The sequence below is a fragment of the Suncus etruscus genome, chromosome 16 (genome assembly GCF_024139225.1).
Source record: "Suncus etruscus isolate mSunEtr1 chromosome 16, mSunEtr1.pri.cur, whole genome shotgun sequence".
Taxonomy (NCBI): domain Eukaryota; kingdom Metazoa; phylum Chordata; class Mammalia; order Eulipotyphla; family Soricidae; genus Suncus; species Suncus etruscus.
The window spans coordinates 20,906,290-20,913,554 of record NC_064863.1 but is presented as its reverse complement, the minus strand read 5'-3'; the positions used below and the strand labels follow the sequence as shown (position 1 = coordinate 20,913,554).

General features: G+C 37.7%; 1 non-coding gene across 1 annotated transcript; it reads right to left on the bottom strand.

Annotated features, from left to right (window-relative positions):
- Positions 1-1,715: 1,715 nt before the first annotated feature.
- LOC126033102 (U1 spliceosomal RNA) lies at positions 1,716-1,878 on the bottom strand. The gene has a single exon (XR_007504257.1). It is a non-coding gene; the product is annotated as a U1 spliceosomal RNA (small nuclear RNA).
- Positions 1,879-7,265: the final 5,387 nt, after the last annotated feature.

Below are 7,265 nucleotides of genomic sequence, written 5' to 3'. Positions count from 1 at the left end.
TGAAGTCAATCATAGTACTATAGGAGTCAAATATTATGTATAAACAAAGTCATATTATTGTGTGCCAATAAGACTTTATTTACAACTTGTTTACCAATATATCTCTATTTACAAGTGGGATTTGACTAGTGAGTGGTAGGTTTAGTCACATCTAGTTTAGAACAATGCAATCCATGTAATTATAATGTGAACTCATGCATGAAAGGTACTAAAGATACCATTTTTTAAATTTTAAAAGGTTGGATACAGAAGTTTCTTATTCCTGCAATCCAAAAGACATTCAGAACTAACTTCTGTGTCAATTTTTTTCATGCTCTCTTTGGAACCTACCATCCTTCTGCTGTTCTTCTGTGTTCCTTTCTGTCATCTACACAGCACTCCATCTATTTTCAGTTCCTAGGTCTCACTTACCAGAAACTTGGTGGCTTAAACAACAGAGATATATTTTCTCATATATCGGAAGCCATGAATCCAACTTCATGGTGCCATCAGGGCCACAATCTATTAAAATCAGGGGAGAAAACTTCCTTATCCTCTCAAATTCCAGGCTTAATTCCTAGCCTCCTGGCTTACTGAGGCTCAGTCACTCTATAATCTCTGCCTCTATTCTCACATTCTCCCCTTTCTCTGTGTCTCTGTGTCATCTCTTCTTAGGAGGATGCCACCCTAAAAAGGAATCATCCTAAGTCGGGTCTATTGCCAGTTCAAGATGTTGAATAACATCTACATAAAATCTATTTCCAAATGAGTCACATTCGGGCAGTCCAGGGAACATGAATTTTGAGATAATATTTTATCCAGTATATTATTTACTAGAATTCTGACTCATGACCAAAATATTTCCAATCATCTTTTCCTTCCCCCAGTAGTCTCAAATTTCTGCCACTCCTAACTCTTTGGTAAGTAGGAATCTAGCACAAGGAATTTCATGGAATACCTCTAAAATGTGAGAAAAATTCATAAGGAATGGAAAAGCTTATGGAGACCGTTATCCCTGAAGAGGGTAGTGGGGATGGTAGAGGGCATGTAGAATTAAATCCAATGATTTGCACAGCTCCTCTATGAGCAAATGTGCCCCCAACTTGACCTATAAAAGGAGAAAATAGAAAACACTGCATTATGAGATAAACAACACAACAACAGCAACACAACAACAAAATAACAGGACAGAATTGTTCTGTCTAGTTTAAGAACCTAAAATAAATGAATCCATGAGATTTCCTGACAGTTGCTGAACTCCTAGCAAAATAGCTCTGCCTGTACCTTGCACAATGCTGATTTCTGCAGATATGGGCAAGAAACCAGATGAGAATTTGAAAACTTTTGTGATTCCACTGGGCACTGACAAATGGAAAATTGGTTACCTTGATTGTTTGTTTTTCTTTAACCTTTTAAAGACCTTTTGTTTTTCCTTTTTTTTAATCCTGACCCTAACCATTAATTGCTGTATACTTTGCCTTTTTTTTTTCAAAAAGACTCTTTGCATTTGCCTTTATTTATTTATTTTTTATTTCACAGTTTCCTTGGTTGGCACAGAGTGAGAACAGGCATTCTTACTTGAGTGAGACCTTTCCCTCTTGAAATCCAACTGAATTTGTCTTGGAATCATTTCTTCATTATGCCAATTTTTTCCTACTGAACCCTACCACTCTTGAGTTCAGTTCTTGGCCAGGCAATTGCAACCATTGCAAGTAATTAGTTTTTTTTTTTTTCTTCAGGGGAGAGCATGAACGCAGTCTCCCCTACCACAAATTATGCAGTCGAGTTTCCCACATTTGGGGAAATCGCAGGGGTCAGCACACCCGGAGTGCAATGGGTGAGCCTCGCTCTGGGGAAACCACCTTCGTAATCATGGTATCTCCCCTGCCAGGTAAGTATTCAAGTAATTAGTTTATAGTTTATTGCGGCCTACAATCTGTTTCTAAATAGAGGATAAAGTGATGTTTTTACTTCCAATCTTGATGGTCACTTCCTTGCTATTAAGCTGCATTGTCTCTCTGTTGCTCTTAGGATAACATATGTATATATGGCCAATAATGTAAGCCAAACTTGGTTCTAAAAAATCTTCACAAAACCTATGTAATTAATTGAATTCTCCACTAATATCTTCATACTGCAACAAGAAAACACAGTAATAGAATTAAGTATTTATTCCAAAGAGATGGCACAAGCCTATGCTCTTTCCTACGGTCCTGCAGTAAGTGAACTTTTTGCTTTGCCTTTTTAATTTTTTTGCCATACATGTTAGTGCTGAGAGTTGACTTCTGGCTCAAGGATCACTCCTGGTGAGATTTGGGGGCCATAAAGGATGCCAGGGATTGAGTCTAGATTGGCTAGAGGTAAGGCAAGTGCCCCATCATTGGCGGCTATACTATCTCTCCAATGTTTGTCAAAAGACCTTGGAAACCCTCTAGGTGCTTTGCCAGGCTCCCTGCTCCCTGAACACCAGTGACACTTGTCACTTCCACATCTGTATTTCCATCCTAGTCTCACTCATCACAGGATCTTTGCACATGCTCTTTTCATTGCTAAACTTGCAATTCTTTCAGTTCCTAGATCTTGGTTCAGGGATGTTACCCATGAGATCCATCAGCAGATCAAAGCAGTGCTGAGAGGCTTTGGGGGTACTGAATACTCCTACACAGCACAATTCCCAGTTCTCTCTCTCTCTTGCTGATTTGGCAAATTCCTTGTCAGAGCGCCTGCTTTCCTCTTGCACCTCCTCTAACCCACACGTTAAGTCAACCAAGGATAGGATTCAGTTTTCCATAGTCCTTCCAAACCAGAATCACAAGATTTTCAGAATAAAGAAATGGATGGTAAGGATGCTGATCAATCCATGATATTTATTTATTAGGTTTTGGGGGGAGTCTTTAGTGATGCAGATTATAAAGAAAGCTGGCAAGAGATGGAAAGGACTGAAAACCTGGCTAAAGCTATTGGCTGTAGTAACTGGGCCAGTCACCCTTGGCACTGACATATAGGGGAGGTAAGCAGAAGGGTTTGAAGAGAGCCTGGGCATTGCACCAGAAAGACCCTGATAGCATCTTTATCCTTGGGGCTGATGTGTTACTATATTTCTGTGGATTTCAGTTCTTCTTTTTTTCCTTAAAATTTTAATGTTTTGGAAAGCAAAATTGATCTTACGACAGAGCCCTACACTTAATGAAGTGTGTTTTTTGTTGGTCCCTGTAAAGCAGTTATGAAATCAATGGTGAGTTCCACAGTCAATGGCATTTTGGAATTGAGGTAATTCCATTTGTGGCCTTGGGTAAAGTCTTTGCTTTTCCGAGCCTTAATTTTCTTATCTATAAACGGACAGGGGTGCCATAAATATTGGAGATGTATATAATGGATACAGTACAGTGACTGGTCATTTTAATTCATCCAAAGAAAGTCCATTATGGGTTTCATAAAATATCTCTCAGATTAGTGCTTTGCTAGATTAGCCTTTGCGTGGAGAGTCACATCGTGAACTACTCACAATTTAAAAAATGAAGCAGGAGGGCAGAGTCTAGGGGCTCTTTCTTTTTTCTAATTTGTGATGTACAAAGCTTCTTTCCAGTGCTTTTGGAAGTCTTGAACTGTCACAGTGAGAGAGGGGAGCTTAACTGGTCACCCTGGTGGACTCCAGAAGCTCAACTTTCTCCACATTGGCTTTTTCCTTCCATTAAAAATGATACAGAATTGGACTCATCTGTGAATCACATCTTTTTTTTTAAAGCTTGGGGTAATTACTTGTTCTATTTCTATAGAGTGCGCTTTCCAGGTTATTCTTGGTTAGTGTTAGTCAGTGCAGTTATATTTCTGTTAAGGATTTTTTTTTGCTCTAAATTTGTAACAGGAGTGTAATCTTGATCAAAATCATCAATGTATTTATTTCCTCACTATTTATCTTCCACAAACTTGAGCCAGAACACAAGCAAAGATATAAATTAAGCCTTAATATCAGGCTTGGAACAATTATGCCATTATGAAGGCCCTCCTCTTACCCTTAAAAATAATCACAGTTACCAATAGCTCTTTGCTCCATATTTAACTTGGCAGGCACATGCGTGCTAAGAATAAATGAGAAAACATATATTTGGATTAAAAACAGAGAAAGCAAATGCTGAGTGAAGGCAGAGAAGGACTATAAATTAGACTGAACTTTCTTTTCAAGGAAAGAATCCCAAATCCCTTTCCTGCTGATTGAGGAAATCAGTTGTGTTGCAAGTTCAAAGCATTTTCCTCTGACCAACTTTTGTGGATATTAACAAATCATTTTTTCTTATTTATGCTGCTATGATAAAGTTTCCCAAGATTTGATGTGGAACATATTCCTCTTCTTTTAAAAGTTGACTTAGTATTGGAAACAGCAGAAAACACATTGAGAGCTAACTTGAGGGAATGTGATAAAATTGATTAAGTAGGGTGACAAATGGGTATTTGATGTGTGACATTTCCAATTGGACTATAAAATAACAAAATGTGGTAAACTGAATGAATAAGAAGATAAGACCTAGCCATTTTTGTTTTTTTAGTATTTTCTCAATAACTATTAAATATAATACAGAATTAAATTGTTTTAACAGAATTGTGAAACCAGAACTGCAAAAGAGCCCAAACTGATGTTTAGATGACTTTAGATACCAGAGAAATACTTTTCCCCATTGGTAGAACCAAGATGCTGAAAAACGTATTCCCAGAGCCCATTCTAATGTGACAAGTCCTACAGCAAGGAAGATCACAACACCCCCCATCATATTTATCCAAGTTGATAATATGGCTAGCTATGAAAAGCTGGAACCATGATGGGCTTAGGTGATGGGATGGTTCTTTTCTCTTTTTCCTTTTTTTCTTTTTTTTTTGCATTTTTTTCATCATTTATTAGCGAGAGGACCACTTAGTTGGAATGAATTAACTGGAGCCTCTCTCTTTGTTTCTTTTTTAATTTTTTGAGAATATCTTTATTTAGGCATCATGATTATAAACATGTTTGTAGTTGAGTTTCAATCATAAAAAAGAACACCCCCTTTCACCTGTGCAACATTCCCACTACCAATGCCCCCCATCTCCCTCCTCCCCCACCCCCTGCCTGTATTCAAGACATTCTCTTCTTTCACTTACTGCTATTGTCATGATAGTTGTTAGTGTAGTTATTTCTTCAACTACATTCACTACTCTTTATGGTAAGCTTCATATCGTGAGCCAATCCTTCCAGGCCTCATCTATATTGTCTCTGGGTATTATTAACTTACTGTCTTTTATTTTTCTTAAAGTGGGATGTTCTTGAGGTGGAGAGGAGAGGAAAAGCACTCCAGTTTCTCCCTTTCACTGTCTTCCAATCTCTCCCAATGCCTTCCTTGAACTGAACTCGGTGTCCTTATAAGGTTCAAGAAACTGCTCCTTGGGGACAGAGCAAGGGAAAAACAAGGAATGACTTTCAACAAAGATATCTAGGATTTGGAGCCTGTTGTGGTAACACACTTTAGGGGAAATGCTTTGGAGGGACAGATGGATTGTACTTATTTTCTAGAATATTTGACTTCTCTCTCTTTACCCTTTTACTGTCCTTCCCTCTTCTCCTCTTTATAACTTCCCTTTCCTTCTCTCCTCTTTCCCTTCCCTTCCCTCCCCTTCCCATCCTCTTGCAATATACCACACCTTCCCTAGATATCCATGTCTTAATCTCTGATGTCTAATTTTATTCAACAAAAGTTTCTTTGTAGATATGATTGATTGAGTTAAGGATTTTGAGATGGGCAGATTATCCTGATTTGTCTAAGGGGAACAATATGATCACAGGGGCTTTATTTGAGAGAGGCAGGAAGATTGGGAACTTAAAAGATGTGATCCTGGAAACATACCTTGGAACATGTTTGAGCATGAGGGAAAGGACCAGAAACACAAACAAAAATATTTTTATAAATATGATTTTTATTTTAATCATAGTGGCTTACATATCATTGACAATAATATTTTAGGTACATATTAACAAAATTAGGGGAATTCCCATCACCGAATTGTCCTCCCTCCATCTCCATTCCCGTCCTACCTCCCCTATCCTCCTCCCTCACCCCTCGGGCTGCCAGAATAAGTGGTCCCCTCTGTGCCTAGCTTACTGCTTAGTGGTCCTACCCCTGTTTGGTCTTAGTACCTGCCTTATGTCCCACTCTAATTGGGAGGCGGGACTAGATAGTTCAAGTTATGTGGTTTGAACTAACATAACCACATAACAAAAATATTGATAGTCTCTAGAGGTAGGAAAAGAATTCTCCACTAGAATGCCCATGGCTGAACCCTGCTAATACTTTGGCACGAACCCACTGAGACTGTTTTAGGCTTCTGACCTAAATTTATAGTGATGAGATAATAGATTCAAGTCTCTAAATTGGTGGTAGTTATTTTATAGCTGCAAAGCAAACTTCAGTTTTCCATTTCTAGCTTCAAATAGACGAAAGTCTATGATTTTGTCATTCTTTCTGATGTAATGTACAAACTGACACACTTTCCTTTTTGACTCATTTCTTAATGCACTGCTATCCCATAAAAGTTCAGAGAAAAGTCAAAGGGGCAAGCAAATAATGGCAGCGATTTCCAGCAATCGGAAGGATTATAAAGCACAGTCTTTGCAAAAAATGATACTATAGTTATTTGAGTAAGAGTTTGATTTACATCGATAGGGTAGTATTTAATCTAATGCCTCCAGTGAACAGGTAATCACACTGATGAATGCTCTTTCCCAACACTTCACATAATCACTCTACTTTGGCAGTTGGCTAGCATTACCTCTGTGATATTTATTAAAGCAATAAAATGTCTTATGCTATTACTTGAGTGTCTTCATTAAATTAAGCAAGTTATTTCAGATAAATTAGGTGGAAAAGGATATTTTTCTAAAATAATTGCTCGTGTATTTGCAAGATTTTCACAATCTAATTTATGGCATTGACACATTAGTTCTTTTTTTTCCTTTGAAGGAAGGGTGTAAAAAAGAAAAAGGAAAAAAAATAAGAAGCCAGAATATTTTCAAACCAAAGGACAGCAGCCTGATAGCAATAGCAAAATCGACACAATCGAACTGAATAGAATCCATTGTTAATTTTTCATGTTCTTTTCATTGAGTTCTTACTCAGTGATAAAGGTGTGATCAATTTTATTTCATAACCAAAAGATTCACATATTAGCAGATCAAGGTTTCCATATTAGTGCCAAGAGATAACTCAGGACTGGGGTATATGTTTTGTATGCAGGATTTCCAGGTTCAATCCTTAGCACTGCAT